The 18798-nt window shown below is 38.8% G+C and overlaps 1 pseudogene; it reads right to left on the bottom strand.

The window, feature by feature from the left end:
• Nucleotides 1–1464: 1464 nt before the first annotated feature.
• On the bottom strand, nucleotides 1465–1613 carry LOC128058558 (uncharacterized; annotated as a pseudogene).
• Nucleotides 1614–18798: the final 17185 nt, after the last annotated feature.

Below are 18798 nucleotides of genomic sequence, written 5' to 3'. Positions count from 1 at the left end.
CATGACCACAGGAAAAAACCATTACCTTGACTAGATGGACCACAGGAAAAACCATAGCCTTGACTATATGGACCTTAGTTGTCAAAGTAATGTGTCTGCTTTTGAATATGCTATCTAGGTTGGTCATAACTTTTCTTCCAAGGAGTAAGCGTCTTTTAATTTCATGGCTGCAGTCACCATCTGCAGTGATTTTGGAGCTCAAACAGAGGGCCATTTCTCCAGGGCCAAGAAATGTAACTAACCTACCACATACATAAGAATACAAATAGCAACTTAGACAAAATTAGATGTCAAAGGAAAATGTTTCAGATTAAGAAACAAGATAAAACCCCAAAGGAACTAGTGAAGTAGAGATAGGCAATCCATCTGAGAAAGAGTTCAGAGTAGTGATTGCAAAGATAACCAGAGAACTCAAGAAGAGAATGGATGAATAGAGTAAGAAACTAGAAGCTTTGAACAAAGAGTTAGAAAATATAAAGAGCAACGAAACAGATTTAAAAAATGCAATAACTGAAATGAAAAATACACTAGAAGGAATCAATTAAAACTAAATTAAATGATACAGAGTAACAGATCAGTTAGCTGGAAGGCTGCTGCTGCTACTCCTGCTAAGTCATTTCAGTCGTGTCCAACTCTGTGCAACCCCATAGATGGCAGCCCACCACGCTCCCCCATCCCTGGGATTCTCCAGGCAAGAACACTGGTGTGGGTTGCCATTTCCTTCTCCGATGCATGAAAGTGAAAAATGAAAGTGAAATCGCTCAGTCATGTCCAACCCCAGCTGGAAAGCAGAGAAGTAGAAATCACTGTTGCTGAACAGAAAAAAAAAGAATAAAAGAAAAGAGGGCAGTTTAAGAGATCTCTGAGACAACATCAAGCACAGTAATACACTCACTATAGGGGCCTCAGAAGAAGAGAGAGAGAAAAGGCATTGAGATAACATTTGTAGACATAACAAATGAAAACTTCACTAACTTGAGAAAGAAAACAGTCACCTAAGTTCATGAAGTACAGGGAGTCCCATACAGGTCAAACACAAAGAGGAACAAACCAAGATATGTTGCAATTCAAATGACAAAAACTTAAAAGGAGAATATTAAAAGCAACAAGGGAAAAGCAACAAATAACAATTCCATTAAGCTGTCAACTGATTTTTCAGTGGAAACTGTGTAGGCCAAAAAGGAATGGTGCTATTTATTTAAAGTGATAAAAGAGAAAAATTTACAGCCAAGAATACACTCTGGGAGCTTTCCTGGTAGTACAGTGGTTAGGACTTTGCCTTCCAGTGCAGGGGATGTGAGTTGATCCCTGGTGAGGGACCTAAGATCTCACATGTTTTGCAGCCAGAAAATCAAAACATAAAACAAGTTATATTGTAATAAATTCAATGAAGACTTAAAACATTTTGAAAAGCAGAATAAACTCTACCAAGCAAGACTTTTTTTTTTCCTCAGAGTTTTTTAAGACTAGGAGAGTGCTATCACAAATTACACAGTCAAGTTTCCCACATTTGTGGAAATTGCAAGGATCAGCACATTCAGAGTGCAATGGATAAGCCTTGTCCCGAGGAAAACGCCTTCATGATCATGGACTCTCTTCTGCCAAGTAAGTATATTTTCTTTCATATTTAATGGAGAAATTAAAAGCTTCACAGATAAGCTAAAGCTAAAAGGGGTCAGTGTCACTAAACTTGATAATGAATGTTAACTTATTTAGGTGGAAAAGCCACAACTAGAAATAAGAAACTTACAAAAGGAAAAGGCTCACTGGTAAGGGTTAACATACAGTGAAAGTGAAAGTGAAGTCACTCAGCTGTGTCTGACTGTCTGTGACCCCATGGACTGTAGCCTACCAGGCTTCTCTGTCCATGGGATTTTCCACACAAGAATACTGGAGTGGGTTGCCATTTCCTTCTCCAGGAGATCTTCCCCACCCAGGGATCAAACTCAGGTCTCCTGCATTGCAGGCAGCCACTTTACCTTCTGAGCCACCAGGGAAGTCCAATACAGTAAAGGCAGGAAATCATCCACATACAAAGCTAGTAGTGAGGTTAAAAGACAAAAGTACTAAAATCATCTATATATACAATAAGCAGTTAAGGAATGTGGAAAACAATTAGATGTAGTATTTGACATCAAAACCAGTAATCATTAGGAGAAGAGAGTATAAATACAGGGTTTTAAAAATGTGTTTGAAATTAAGAGATCAGTAACTTAAAATAATCATCTCTCTCTCTTTCTCTCTCTTTCTATATATATGTTATTGATTTTTCTATCTATAGTTACTAAACTATATATATAAAACTAAGAGATCATTAATAGATATAACACACATTAACTATATATAATTAAGACATTGGTAACTTAAGCAATCATATTTCTCTCTACATATAGATATATAGAAAGAGATTGCTATAGAAAAACTTCAAACCAAAAATTTATAATAGACATACACACAAAAAGGAAAAAGGAAACCAAACATAACACTAAAGGTAGTAACCAGATAATGAGAGAAGAGAATAAAAGAAGAAGGGGAAGAAAAGACTTACAAAAACAAATTCAAAACAATTAGCAAAGTGGCAATAAGAACATATATATTGATAATTACCTAAAACATAAATGGACTAAATGCTCCACGTAAAAGATGGAGAGTGTATGAATGGATTTAAAAAAAATAAGACAGGTGTACAAGTTGCCTACAAGACACTAACTTCAGATTTAGAGACACATACAGACTAAACGTGAGGGAGTAGAAAAACATACTCCATGCAAATGGAAATGAAAAGGAAACCAGAGCAACAATATTTATACCAGAGAAGATATATTTTAAAATAAAGACTTTCAGTTCAGTTCAGTTCAGTCACTCAGTCGTGTCCGACTCTTTGCGACCCCATGAATCGCAGCACGCCAGGCCTCCCTGTCCATCACCAACTCCCAGAGTTCACTCAGACTCACGTCCATCGAATCAGTGATGCCATCCAGCCATCTCATCCTCTGTCGTCCCCTTCTCCTCCTGCCCCCAACGCCTCCCAGCATCAGAGTCTTTTCCAATGAGTCAACTCTTCACATGAGGTGGCCAAGGTACTGGAGTTTCAGCTTTACATCATTCCTTCCAAAGAAGTCTCAGGGCTGATCTCCTTCAGAATGGATTCGTTGGATCTCCTTGCAGTCCAAGGGACTCTCCAGAGTCTTCTCCAACACCACAGTTCAAAAACAGCAATTCTTCGGCACTCAGCTTTCTTCACAGTCCAACTCTCACATTCATACATGACCACAGGAAAAACCATAGCCTTGACTAGACGGACCTTAGTCGGCAAAGTAATGTCTCTGCTTTTCAATATGCTATCCAGGTTGGTCATAACTTTCCTTCCAATGAGTAAGCGTCTTTTAATTTCATGGCTGCAGTCATCACCTGCAGTGATCTTGGAGCCCCCCCAAAATAAAGTCTGACACTGTTTCCCCAACTGTTTCCCATGAAGTGATAGGACCGGATGCCATGATCTTCGTTTTCTGAATGTTGAGCTTTAAGTCAACATTTTCACTCTTCTCTTTCACTTTCATGAAGAGGCTTATTAGTTTCTCACCACTTTCTGCCATAAGGGTGGTATCACCTGCATATCTGAGGTTATTGATATTTCTCCCAGCAGTCTTGATTCCAGCTTGTGTTTCTTCCAGTCCAGCGTTTCTCATGATGTACTCTGCATATAAGTTAAATAAGCAGGGTGACAATATACAGCCTTGACATATTCCTTTTCCTATTTGGAACCAGTCTGTTGCTCCATGTCCAGTTCTAACTGTTGCTTCCTGACCTGCATACAGATTTCTCAAGAGGCAGGTCAGGTGGTCTGATATTCCCATCGCTCTCAGAATTTTCCACAGTTTATTGTGATCCACACAGTCAAAGGCTTTGACATAGTCAATAAAGCAGAAATAGATGTTTTTCTGGAACTCTCTTGCTTTCTCCATGATCCAGCAGATGTTGGCAATTTGATCTCTAGTTCCTCTGCTTTTTCTAAAACCAGCTTGAACATCAGGAAGTTCACGGTTCACGTATTGCTGAAGCCTGGCTTGGAGAATTTTGAGCATTACTTTACTAGCATGTGTGAGATGAGTGCAATTGTGCAGTAGTTTGAGCATTCTTTGGCATTGCCTTTCTTTGGGATTGGAATGAAAACTGATCTTTTCCAGTCCTGTGGCCACTGCTGAGTTTTCCAAATTTGCTGGCATATTGAGTGCAGCACTTCACAGCATCATCTTTCAGGATTTGAAATAGCTCAACTGGAATTCCATCACCTCCACTAGCTTTGTTCGTAGTGATGCTTTCTAAGGCCCACTTGACTTCACATTCCAGGATGTCTGGATCTAGATGAGTGATCACACCATCGTGATTATCCGGGTCATGAAGATCTTTTTTGTATAGTTCTTCTGTGTATTCTTGCCACCTCTTCTTAATATCTTCTGCTTCTGTTAGGTCCATTCCATTTCTGTCCTTTATCGAGCCCATCTTTGCATGAAATGTTCCCTTGGTATCTCTAATTTTCTTGAAGATATCTCTAGTCTTTCCCAGTCTGTTCTTTTCCTCTATTTATTTGCATTGATGGCTGAAGAAGGCTTTCTTATCTCTTCTTGCTATTCTTTGGAACTCTGCATTCAGATGCTTATATCTTTCCTTTTCTCCTTTGTTTTTCACCTCTTTCTTTTCACAGCTATTTGTAAGGCCTCCCCAGACAGCCATTTTGCTTTCTTACATTTCTTTTCCATGGGAATGGTCTTGATCCCTGTCTCCTGTACAATGTCGTGAACCTCATTCCATAGTTCAGCAGGCACTCTATCTGTCAGATCTAGGCCCTTAAATATATTTCTCACTCCCACCGTATAATCATAAGGGATTTGATTTAGGTCATACCTGAATGGTCTAGCGGTTTGCCCTAGTTTCTTCAATTTAAGTCTGAATTTGGTAATAAGAGGTTCATGATCTGAGCCACAGTCAGCTCCTGGTCTTGTTTTTGTTGACTGTATAGAGCTTCTCCATCTTTGGCTGCAAATAATATAATCAATCTGATTTCAGTGTTGACCATCTGGTGACGTCCATGTGTAGAGTCTTCTCTTGTGTTGTTGGAAGAGGGTGTTTGCTATGACCAGTGCATTTTCTTGGCAGAACTCTATTAGTCTTTGCCCCACTTCATTCCGCATTCCAAGGCCAAATTTGCCTGTTACTCTCCAGGTGTTTCTTGACTTCTTACTTTTACATTCCAGTCCCCTATAATGGAAAGGACATCTCTTTGGGGTGTTAGTTCTAAAAGATCTCGTAGGTCTTCATAAAACCGTTCAACTTCAGCTTCTTCAGCATTACTGGCTGGGGCATAGACTTGGATTACTGTGATATTGAATGGTTTGCCTTGGAAATGAACAGAGATCATTCTGTTGTTTTTGAGATTGCATCCAAGTACTGCATTTTGGACTCTTTTGTTGACCATGATGGCTACCCCATGTCTTCTGAGGGATTCCTGCCCACAGTAGTAGATATAATGGTCATCTGAGTTAAATTCACCCATTCCAGTCCATTTTAGTTCGCTGCTTCCTAGAATGTTGATGTTCACTCTTGCCATCTCTTGTTTGACCACTTCCAATTTGCCTTGATTCATGGACCTGACATTCCAGGTTCCTATGCAATATTGCTCTTTACCGCATCAGACCTTGCTTCTATCACCAGTCACATCCACAGCTGGGTACTGTGTTTGCTTTAGCTGCATCCTTTCATTCTTTCTGGAGTTATTTCTCTACTGATCTCCAGTAGTGTGTTGGGCACCTAATGACCTGGGGAGTTCCTCTTTCAGTATCCTATCATTTTGCCTTTTCATACTGTTCATAGGGTTCTCAAGGCAAAAATATTGAAGCGGTTTGCCATTCCCTTCTCCAGTGGACCACATTCTGTCAGACCTCTCCATCATGACCCACCCATCTTGGATGGCCCTGCGGGCATGGCTTAGTTTCATTGAGTTAGACAAGGCTGTGGTCCTAGTGTGATTAGAATGACTAGTTTTCTGTGAGTATGGTTTCAGTGTGTCTGCCCTCTGATGCCCTCTTGCAACACCTACCATCTTACTTGGGTTTCTCTTACCTTGGGCATGGGGTAAAGACTTTACAAGAGGCATAAAGGGCATTACATAGTGATCAAGGGATCGGTCCAAGAGGTTATAACAATTAGAATATACATGCATCCAACATAAGAGCACCTCAATATATAATGCCCATATTAACAGACATAAGAGGAAAAATCAATAGTAACTCAATAATAGTAGAGTATTGTAACACCCCCTTTTCATCGGAGAGCAAATCAATAAGGGAACACAGACCTTACATAGCACACTAGACTAAATGGACTTGCTTGATATATAGAGCATTCTATCCAAGAACAGGAGAACACACATTCTTTTCAAGTTCACATGGAACATTCTCCAGGATATATCACACAATGGACCACAAAACAAGCCACAGTAACTGTAAGAAAACTGAAATTATATCAAGCATCTTTTCCAACCACAACACTCTAAGACTAGAAATCAACTATAAAAAAGAAAAAAGAAAAAGCAGCAAAACCCCACAACACATGGAGGCTAAAAAACATGCTTCTAAACAACCAATGGATCACTTAAGATATTAAAGAAGAAATAAAAAAACCCCAGGGAGAAATGAAAACAAAAACATGATGACGCAAAACCTATGGGATGTAGCAAAAGCATTTCTAGGAGGGAAGTTTATAGCAATAAAAACTTATCTCAGGAAACAAGGAAAATCTCAAATAAACAACCTGACCTTTATACCTAAGGCAACTAGAGAAATAAGAACAAACAAAACCCAAAGTTAATAGAAGAAATCATAAAATCAGAGCAGAAATAAATGAAATATAAACTAAAAAAATTAGAAACATTCAATGAAACTAAAGGCTGATTCTTTGAAAAGATAACCAAAGTTGATAAACTTATAGCTAGACTCATTGAGATAAAAAGGGAGAGGGCCCAAATAAATAAATCAGAAATAAAAAAGGAAAAGTTATATAGATGCCACAGAAATACAAAGCCTCATAAAAGTGCTACAAGCAACTGCATATCAATAAAATGGACTACCTAGAAGAAATGGACAAATTCTTGGAAAGGAACAATCTCCCAAAACTGAACCAGGAAAAAATAGAAAATATGAACAGATCAATTGCCAGTAATAAAATTAAATCAGTAATTTAAAAACTTCCAACAAGTGAAAGTCCAGGACCAGATGACTTCACAGGTGAATCCCACCAAACATTTAGAGGAGAGTCAATGCCCTGATGGCTCAGCAGGTAAAGAATCCACCTGCAATGTGGGAGATGCAGGAGATGTGGGTTCGATTCCTAGGTTGGGATGATCCTCTGAAGCGGAAATGGCAACCCAGCCCAATATTCTTGCATGAAAAATCCCATGGACAAAGGAGCCTGGCAGGCTACAGTCCAAAATGTCACAAAGAGTTGGACACAACTGAGCCACTGAGCACATACAATGCTTATCTTTCTCAAACTGATTCTATGAGGCCAGTATTACCCTGATAACAAAACCAGGCAAAAATATCACACAAAAAAGAAAATTATAGGTTAATATCACTGATGACAGTAGATGCCAAAACCCACAACAAAACACTAGCAAACTGAATCCGACAATATATTAAAAGGATCATACACCACGATCAAGCAAAATTTATTGTGGAGATGTGAGGAATTTTTAATATCCTTAAATCAGTCAATGTGATAAACTATATCAATGAACTGAAAAATTAAAACCATATGATCATTTCAACAGATGCAGAAAAAACTTTGATAGACTTTAACATCTGTTCATGAAAAAAAAAACCTTTCCAGAAAGTAGGCATAAAGTGAACACATGTCAACATAATGCAGGCCATTTATGACAAACCCACAGCTAACATCATACTCAATGGCCAAAAGTTGAAAGCATTTCCTCTGAGATGATGAGCAAGAAAATGATGCACACTCTCAGCAATTTTATTCAACATAGCTTTTTGGAAGTCATAGCTATAGCAATTAGAGAAGAAAAAGAATTAAAGGGAATACAGATTGGAAAGGAGGAAGTTAAACTGTCACTGTTTGCAGTTAACGTGATATTATGAATAGAAGATCATAAAGATGCTACCAGAAAACTAAAAGAATTCATCAATGAATTCAATAAAGTTGCAAAATAAAAAATTAATATACAGAAATATGTTGCATTTCTATGCACTAAAAATAAAATATTAGAAAGAGAAATTTAGGAAACAATCCCATTTACCATCGTATCAAAAAGAAAAAAATACCTAGGAATAAAGCTACCTAAAGGAGATCAGTCCTGGGTGTTCATTGGAAGCTGAAACTCCAATACTTTGGCCACCTCATGGGAAGAGTTGACTCATTGGAAAAGACTCTGATGCTGGGAGGGATTGGGGGCAGGAGGAGAAGGGGACGATAGAGGATGAGATGGCTGGATGGCATCACTGACTCAATGGACATGAGTTTGAGTGAACTCCAGGAGTTAGTGATAGACAGGGAGGCCTGGTGTGCTGTGATTCATGGGGTCGCAAAGAGTCGGACACGACTGAGCGGCTGAACTGAAATGAACTGAACTGAACTAAAGGAGGCACAAGAACTGTACTCTGAAAACTGTAAGATGTTGGTGAAAGAAATTGAAGACAATATAAACAGATAGAAGGATATATTGTTTCCTTAGATTTGAAGAATCAGTATTGTTAAAATGACCATACTATCCAATGCAATCTATAGATTCAATGCAACCCCTGAAAAACTTTTCACAGGGCTAGAACAATTTTAAAATTTGTATGGAAACACAAAGTGCCCTGAATAGCCAAAACAATCTTGAGAAAGAAGTGCTGAGGGAATTACACCCTTCTTGACTTCAGAGAGTAAACAACAAACAGTATGGTATAGCACAAAAACAGACACATAGGTCAGTGAGACAGATACAGTATTAAAAAGAGAGGAGTGCAGAGTAACTCTGATGTTTGACTGGAGTAACCAGAGGACTCTAATGGTCATTGCCTGTAATGGAGAAGATGGGGGGTGGGGGTGGGGGTGGGTCAGGTTTGTGCAGGAAGACTGGAAATGTACAGTAACATCAAAATACATGGATGGTAATAGAGGCATGATGTGAAGTAGAATTATGAAGGCTGTGAATAAAGGCAAAGAAAAAGCATATTTAAAGATGGGGCCCATTTTGGGGGAATTTAGTGATATAAAAAGAACAAACTAAAGAGACAGTGATATAGGAGGTACTATGGATTGAATTGTGTCCTCCCAAAATTTATAGACTGAAACTAGAACTCCCAACATGACTGTTTGGAGATACAACTTTTAGGGGGAAATCAAGGTTAAATGAGGACAGAAGTGTGATGGCCTAATATGATAGGGTTAGTGGTATTATACATGAAGAAAGTCTTCCCCTCTTTCCTTTTCTTCCTTTCTCTCCCCCTCCCCCCACTTCATCCCACCATGCACACACACTGAGGAAAGTCCATGTGAAGAAGACACAGCAAGAAGGTGCTGTCTGCAAGCATTTTGGTCTTGGATGTCCAGTCTCCAGAACTGTGAGAAGATAAATTTTTACGGTTTAAGCCCACCCAGACTATTGTATTTGTGATAGGGCTAAGTAGCTGCCATAGCTGACTAGACAGGAGGACACCAAAAATGTGTAGTGCCTTGGGAGCAATGGGTCATAGCTTTTCAAAAAGGTAGGGGTAATCACCAAATTCAAGAGAGTGGTTCTTTGCAGTTCAGAGAAAGTCTTGGGTTGAACAGATGGCAAGGGGGGTTAATTTTTATTTTTTCTTTAGCTTTTTTTATTTCTCAATTTAGGTGGTGTGTGTAGTTCTACATCATAATATTTTAAATATATTTTTTGTGTATGAAATATTCTATAAAATTTGAAAAACTCACAATGAGGGGAGCATAAAAGAGGAATTTTTTTTCAAAAGGATACTCAGTTGAAATAGACCATAAACAAATATAACATGCAAATGAATTAAGTTTCCTAGAGGAAAACAATAGAAAGGGAAAGACTAGAGATCTCTTCAAGAAAATTAGAGATACCAAGGGAACATTTCATGCAAAGATGGGCTCAGTAAAGGACAGAAACAGTTCTACTCTAGTTGAACCTAGTAGAAGCAGGTTAAGAAGAGGTGGCAAGAATTCACAGAAGAACTATACAAAAAAGACCTCCAAGATCCATAAACCATGATGGTGTGATCACACCTGGAGCTAGACATCCTGGAATGTGAAGTCAAGTAGGCCTTAGGAAGAATTACTAGGAACAAAGCTAGTGGAGGTGATGGAATTTCAGTTGAACTATTTCATGTTCTAAAATATAATGTTGCTAAAGTGCTATACTCAATATGCCAGCAAATTTGGAAAACTCAGCAATGGCCACAGGACTGGAAAAGGTCAGTTTTCATTCCAAACCTAAAGAAAGGCTATTATAAAAGAATGTTCAACCTACCACACAGTTGCACTAATCTCACACGCTGGTAAAGTAATGCTCAAAATTCTCCAAGTGAGGCTTCAACAGCACACGAACCAAGAATTTTCAGATGTTTGAGCTGGATTTAGAAAAGGAAGAACAGAGATCAAATTGCCAACATCCATTGGATCATCGAAAAAGCAAGAGTGTTCCAGAAAAACATTTATTTCTGCTTTATTGACTATGTCAAAGCCTTTGACTGTGTGGATCACAAAAAAACTGGGGAAAATTCTTAAAGATATGGGAATACCATACCATCTTACCTACTTCCTGGGACATTTGTATGCAGGTCAAGAAGCAACAGTTAGAACTGGACATGGAACCACGGACTGGTTCCAAACTGGGAAAGGGGTACATCAAGTCTGCATATTGTCACTCTGCTTATTTATCTTTTATGCAGAGTACATCATGCAAAATGGTGGGCTGGATGAAACACAAACTGGACTCTGGATTGCCGGGAGAAATACCAATAGCCTCAGATATGAGGATGACACCACCCTTATGGCAGAAAGCGAAGAGGAACTGAAAAGCCTCTTGATGAAAGTGAAAGAGGAGAGTGAAAAAGCTGACTTAAAACTCAACATTCAAAAAACTAAGTTCATGGCATCTGGTCCCATCACTTCAAGGCAAATAGAGGAGGAAACAGTGGAAACAGTAAAAGACTATTTTCTTGGGCTCCAGAATCACTGCAGTTGGTGACTGCAGCCAAGGAATTAAAAGACGCTTGCTGCTTGGAAGAAAATGTATGATGAAACTAGACAGCATATTAAAAAGCATCGATGTTACTTTGCCAGCAAAGGTCCATCTAGTCAAAGCTTTGGTTTTTCCAATAGTTATGTGTTGATGTGAGATTTGGACCATAAAGAAAGCTCTTCAGTTCAGTTTAGTTGCTCAGTCATGTCTGAGTCTTTGTGACCCCATGAACTGCAGTATGCCAGGCTGCCCTGTCCATCACCAAATCCTGGAGTCCACCCAAACTCATGTCCATTGAGTCGGTGATGCCATCCAACCATCTCATCCTCTGTGATCCCCTTATTCTCCTGATTTCAATATTTCCCAGCATCAGAGTCTTTTCCAATGGGTCAGCTCTTCACATCAGGTGGCCAAAGTATTAGAGTTTCAGCTTCAGCATCAGTCCCACCAGTGAACACCCAGGACTGATAGGATGGACTAGTTGGATCTCCTTGTGGTCCAAGGGACTCTCAAGAGTCTTCTCCTACACCACAGTTCAAAGCATCATTTGAAGCTCAGCTTTCTTTATAGTCCAACTCCCACATCCATACATGACTTCTGGAAAAAACATAGTCTTGACTAGAGGGATTTTTGTTGACAAAGTAATGTCTCTGCTTTTTAATATGCTATCTAGGTTGGTCATAATTTTCCTTCCAAGGAGTAAGTGTCTTTTAATTTCATGGCTGCAATCACCATCTACAGTGATTTTGGAGCCCCAGAAAAATAAAGTCTGTCACTGTTTCCAGTATTTCCCCATCTATTTGCCATAAAGTGATGGGACTGGATGCCATGATCTCAGTTTTCTGAATGTTGAGCTTTAAGCCAACTTTTTCACTCTCCACTTTCACTTTCATCAAGAGGCTCTTTAGTTCTTCTACACTCTTCTATAAGGGTGGTGTCATCTGCATATCTGAGGTTATTGATATTTCTTCCAGAAATCTTGATTCCAGCTTATGCTTCATCCAGCCCAGCATTTCTCATGATGTACTCTACACATAAGTTAAATAAGCAGAGAGACAATATACAGCCTTGATATACTCCTTTTCCTATTTGGAACCAGTCTGTTGTTCCATGTCCAGTTCTAGCCGTTGCTTTCTGACCTGCATACAGTTTTCTCAAGAGGGAGGTCAGGTGGTCTGGTATTCCCATCTCTTTCAGAATTTTCCACAGTTTCTTGTGATCCAATACTAAGAAACATATTTGTGTAATTTATATTAATGAGAGGCTAAATAGTATGGTTAAATCTGTGGGCACTGGAACCAGACTGCCTCAGTTTGAATCGTAGGTCTGCCAGGTTTTACCTGTACGACCTTGATTAAGTTACTCAAACTCTCTGCTCTTTGGGGTCTTCGTTTGTAAAGCAGTTATTATAGTTGCAGCTACCTCATCAAGTTTTGTTTCAGGTAAATGAGTAAATATATGTGGAAAATTTAGAGCACTGCTTGGCAAATTAATAAATAAAGAAGAAATGTTTAAAGATATATATATAATATCTTTATTAACATAAATAAATAAATAATTTTTTTAAAAGTGAAACAAAAATATAGAGTATTGCTTCGCATGAATAAGGTACACTGAAAACTGAACTTTAAAATATTAGGCCAAGGGATGAAGAAAAAATGTTCATATGTTGTCAGATGCCCAAATAGTACATAAAACTGCAAGACTCATTTCTAACAAAATTATAAATAACCTTTCAATAGAAAGAAAATCTATACCCTAAAAAGCAGGTGGACCTACTAGAAAATTACAGGAGCATCAATTTGTTTAATTTTTGCAACATTATTCTTTTTTTTTAATTTTTGTTTTTACTTTATTTTACTTTACAATACTGTATTGGTTTTGCCAGACATTGACATCAATCCGCCACGGATGTACATGAGTTCCCAATCCTGAACCCCCTCCCACCTCCCACGCCATATCATTTTTAATGGTAAAACTTTAGAACTGATTCTGTGAAGTCAGAGAATACAAAAATGTGAAATCTTAATGCTACTATTCATCTGCGTTCTGGAGATTTAAGACAATGTAGGGCTTCTCTTGTGGCTCAGCTGGTAAAGAATTCGCCTGCAATGCGGGAGACCTGGGTTCGATCCATGGGTTGGGAAGATCCCCTGGAGAAAGAAAAGGCTACCCACTTCAATATTCTGGCCTGGAGAATTCCATGGACTATACAGTCCACGGGGTCACAAAGAGTTGGACACGACTGAGCGACTCTCACTTTCACTTTCAAGATAATGTAATACAATAGCAAAATCATGAGGTTAAAAAAATGAAATGACAGATGCTGTGTTTATGCAGCAATTCTCAAGACACAACCAAAAAGAGATAGAGTAAGGATCAAAATGTAATATCACTTGTTCTCCTATATAGTAACAATGCACAATTATAAATAATACAAAATAATTCAATTTACAATAACAATTCAAACTATAAAATTTTTAGAATAAATGTGGGTTACATAAGATATGTGTGAAAAACATACAATTTGTGAAAAAAATAAAAATAAATACCATTTTGAAACACGTATGCTATCATGTAAGAATCGAATTGCCAGTCTATGTCCGATGCAGGATACAGCATGCTTGGGGCTGGTGCACGGGGATGACCCAGAGAGATGTTATGGAGAGGGAGGTGGGAGGGGGGTTCATGTTTGGGAACACATGTACACCCATGGTGGATTCATGTCAATGTATGGCAAAACCAATACAGTATTGTAAAGTAAAATAAAGTAAAATTAAAAAAAATAAAAAATAAATAGAAACCATGTTCACAGTAAGGAAGATTTATTATAATAAGCATGTCAATTAACCTGGAACAGCTCTGTAAAACAAAAATCTTGAGATACTTTTCAAAGAAATTGACAAGCTGATTTTGAAGTTAATCTGGAATAGTCACGTGCAGAATTAGTCAAGGGAAAGTTTGAAGAAGATTAGCAGTGGAGCAATGTTCACTCATCACAGTTTCAGTTCAGTTCAGTTTCTCAGTTGTGTCCTTCTCTTTGCCACCCCATGGACTGCAGCAAGCCAGGCTTCCCTGCCCATCACCAATCTCTGGTTCCTCTGCCTTTTCTATACCCAGCTTGAACATTTGAAAGATCTTGAATCATGTACTGTTGAAGTTTATCCCACCAGAAATCAAACATACAATGCAACTAAGGCAACTAAAACTGCAGGATTATGTAAGAATTGAAAACAGATCAGTAGCATATGCCCATGTAAATACAGAATTTTTAATATTCAGCAAATGCAACATTTTAAATCAGTGTTATGAGAGCAGTGGTCCCCAGTCTTTTGGCACTGGGGAGCACTGAGAGCAGTGGTCCCCAGTCTTTTGATTTCATGGAAGACAATTTTCCCACCGATGAGAGTGGTGGCAGATGGTTTTGGGATGATTCAAGTGTATTACATTTATTGTGTAATTTATTTCTATTATTATTACCTCAGCTCCACCTCAGATCATGAGACATTAGATCCTGGAGTTTGGAACCCTGTGATAGATAACCTCAAGTGGATATTATCCTATAGCAGCAATTGGGAGATAAATCAGTGAAGTGTCATAGGAGGCCAAGAACTAAGTGTGCACATCTTTTCCTAGTTGCCTTCACTGACACCATATTGGTAGCTGTGGTGGGAGTACTTATAGAAATTAACAAAGGTTGCAAATCAGGGATTTCCCCTCAAGACTTTCCTGTGCTCCCAACCTCTACCTCCATGAATGTGTCAAGTATTTACTAGCTGCTGCTGCTGCTACTGCTGCTGCTGCTAAGTTGCTTCAGTCATGTCCAACCTTGTGCGACCCCATGGACGGCAGTCCACCAGGATCCCACTTCCCTGGGATTCTCCAGGCAAGAACACTGGCTGCTGCTGCTGCTAAGCTGCTTCAGTTGTGTCTGACTCTGTGTGACCCCATAGACGGCAGCCTACCAGGCTCCCCCGTCCATGGGATTCTCCAGGCTAGAACACTGGAGTGGGTTGCCATTTCCTTCTCCAACGCATGAAAGTGAAAAGTGAAAGTGAAGTCACTCAGTCGTGTCTGACTCTTCGCGACCCCATGGACTGCAGCCTACCAGGCTCCTCCGTCCATGGGATTTTCCAGGCAAGAGTACTGGAGTGGAGTGCCATTGCCTTCTCTGAGCACACTGCTGTATATATCTTTTGAACAAACAATTCTACTTGTAACAATAAGCCCTGTAGAAACCCTCTCCATGTTGGATCAGTTCAGCAGAAAGTGAAAGAGTGACCAAGTCAAACTGAATTACATCATAAGGACACTTGTGATCTCACAAGGCGGGAGTTCAGAAGCCAAGCACTGGCTGGTTGACTCAGTGGCTCAACGGTGTCATCAGTGATAGGTTCTTTCCATTGCTCTATTCTGTTGCTCATAGAATTTGCTTCACTTTAAGTCTCTCAGTTATAAGATGGATGGTCCAGTGTGGGAAGAGATAAACTCTTCCTTGACCATAGAACCTGTTTTCCCCTTTGAATGACTGGGTCCACTCAGGTCAAGAGAGTCACTAGGGTAAGGCTGCTCTGAAGCCTCAGTTTTCTCAGGATTGGCTGAGAAATGGGGATTTGTGTCGCCAGCTGAATAAAATCAGGGTTTTTCTAGGCCCAGGTATATCTCCTAAGTTTAAAAAAGAAAGAGATTCAAGAAAAGAAAATCTTCAGAGAAACAGAAATGATAAGTATTTATTGTATAATCACATTTACTTAGAGCAAAACAACTCTCACGTGTGTGTGTCTGTCTATCTGTGCCTATCGAGGTGTGAGGAAGGAGAAAGACGGAGAAGGAGGAAAGGGAGGGTGAGGAAACCAGTTCTGTCAAGGGATGGACCCAACCCGTTGTAGCTGTGTGACCTTGGGCACAATACTCAGCCTCTCTGGCCTCAGTGTCTTTAACCATACAATGAGGATAACAGTGTCTACCCTATGGGATTGCTGTGATGATTAAATGAAGGACTATCTGTAAGGCTCATTGGAGGATACTCAGCAGATGCCAATGCTCTATAAAGATATATTGATATTTCCTTATTCTTTTTATGCAATTAGATATAAATTTTTAGCTGCAAGAATTTTTTGGTAAGATAAAATAAATGAAAAGTAGTGTTCCCAGGGAAGCAATACTACCAGCTGTAATTAAGGACCTGGTATATTCCAGGAATGGGTTGGGTCATCTGTGAGCTGCCGCATGAGAGGCAGAAGGGAGCTCAGCTGGGAGCATTTACTCTATGGCCTTAAGGCTTCTTTCAGGATGTTCTTTAAAGGATATATCTTACACTTTTCTTGAAAGAAAAAATGTAAAGGTAGCTTTCTTTTTGAAATGTGATTTTGTGCTTCATAATGCAATAGAACGAAAGTTTTTCTGATCTGATTTGTTTATTGCATTGAAAGAGTTATTCTCTTCTGCTATAGAGAGCCCACTGCAGTTTGATAAAATGTTATGACATATTTTTAAATTACATTCAATTTAAGTGCAATACCAAACAAGATATCTGCCAATTTCTATCATGGAATATCCAGCCTCTATGAATCCTGTTGGTATATATTTTTATCTTTACTTGCATATGAGTATTTTCATTTAGTGGTATTTTGAGTTTGCAAATGATTTTACATGTTAGTTTTTAAAGTTAACAGTACATTATAAGCTCCTATTTATATGTTCTTATATAATTTTAAAACTATATACTGCAGTGCTGCATTCCATATTATATTGATCTGATGGGGTTATGGGAATTTCCCTGGGTGTTAAATCACAATAAGCCCCCTAGCCTGCACCCTGGAAATGAAAGATTGTAAATTCTGCTGAGATGTTTCCAAGATTCAGAAGACAGCACTACATCAGTGTGTACTGTTGGGTGTTTTGTTTTGTTTTGTTTTGTTTCTCTGTCTTGGTTAAAGGAGAAATCAAGTCCAGTACTGAGTTCAAGGCATTCATGGCTGGGATCGTAGCCAGCCTGTCTGTCTTTGGAAGTGGGCTCTTGTCTGGGTAGGGACAGAGGCCCCGTGCAGCGCGGCCCAGACCCTGCCGCCCGTGGTGCCAAGTGCACTGAGCTCTGCATTGAGCCAGGGAGACCCCGCACAGCTGCTGATGCTTCGATGTCAGAGCTGACATGGGGTCACCATAGCGACGGAAGCGGCTGCCAGAGAAGCCCGGGGGCGAAACCCCGCCTGAAAGGACAGGAAAATGACACTGGCCAGTTCGTGCCCAAATACCCACTAGGTAGACGACAGAACTGGTTACAGATCAATATAAAAAGAGAGAAAATGCAAATCAGTCGTCCTCGAGTGACTAAACAAATTATATAAAACCAACAAATAATTACCGGTCCCCAGTATTTCCAGCCGGGAGCCAGAGGGTCAGCCTGGGGAAGGGGCAAGACTGGTGTTTAAGTCCCACCTCTAAGATTTGATGCAGTATTTGGCAAAGTACAGTGCTAATTTATTTGTACATAAAATAATGTTTACCTTAAATGAAGTGTAGAGAAAATTAATGAAGATATCAGATGTAAACTGCTGGGGGCTTAAAGAACAAGCCAGCATCCCTTTAGGGAAACAAAAGACAGTTTAAGAAATTAAGACACTTTGACAGAATGACAATCGAGGTTCCTAATTGTGACTTCAAAGAGTGTAACAGCTGAAGTTCCTTATGAATTGTAAGAGAAAAGCTGATTTGTTTGTGCAGTTTTGATATTAGATTTATTTTATTATGTATTCCTGAAAGGCACTCTGTTTGGAGTAGATGTATCATAAATATTTAATTATCTGAAAATTAAATCAACCTTCATTCTCTATCTTATTTTGGATAAATAATTTACTTTTATTAATTCTAATAATTTACTTTTATTAATTCTAGTATAAAAGCTACTTTCTCTTTATTTTCCCTTGTTGTTTCTGACTGTAAAAGAATTGTCCACTCTTGAGATGCAATTGAAGCTATAAAAATGTGGAGAAGAAAATATCTATAACTCCAAGAAACCAATTTTAACATCTGGAATATTTTTTCAAGAGTTATCCTTATGCATTTTTTATCCTAATTGAATTCATATTGTATATGTTTTAAATTTTTGTTTGTCTTAGTGGTATTTAAAGGCATTTTTCCCTGCAGAGGGAAATTGAATGTAATTTTTAAGATTGTATTTTATTTCTTTGATATATTATGATTTTATTATTGATCCCTGCATCTTGAGGATGCCCTGGAGAAGGAAATGGCAACCCACTCCAGTATTCTTGCCTGGAGAATCCCATGGACAGAGGAGCCTGGTCGGCTACAGTCCATGAGATTGCAAAGAATTGGACATGACTGAGTAACTAACAAGCACACATATTATAGAGAATTTTAAATATTTTCTTCATTAAAAATAACCTTAAGTTAAATATATTTGGTTTAAATGCCTCTCAACATTTTAGATTATTTCGTTAGAATAAATAAGTTACTTAGAAGTGGAGTTAATGTGTCAGTACGTATGAAAATAACACCATTCTTGTTAATACTGCCAAAATTCTATTAATTGC

This window comes from Budorcas taxicolor, chromosome 1 (assembly GCF_023091745.1).
Source record: "Budorcas taxicolor isolate Tak-1 chromosome 1, Takin1.1, whole genome shotgun sequence".
NCBI lineage: Eukaryota > Metazoa > Chordata > Mammalia > Artiodactyla > Bovidae > Budorcas > Budorcas taxicolor.
The sequence above is the reverse complement of the archived record's forward strand: the minus strand, read 5'-3'. Positions and strand labels throughout refer to the sequence as shown.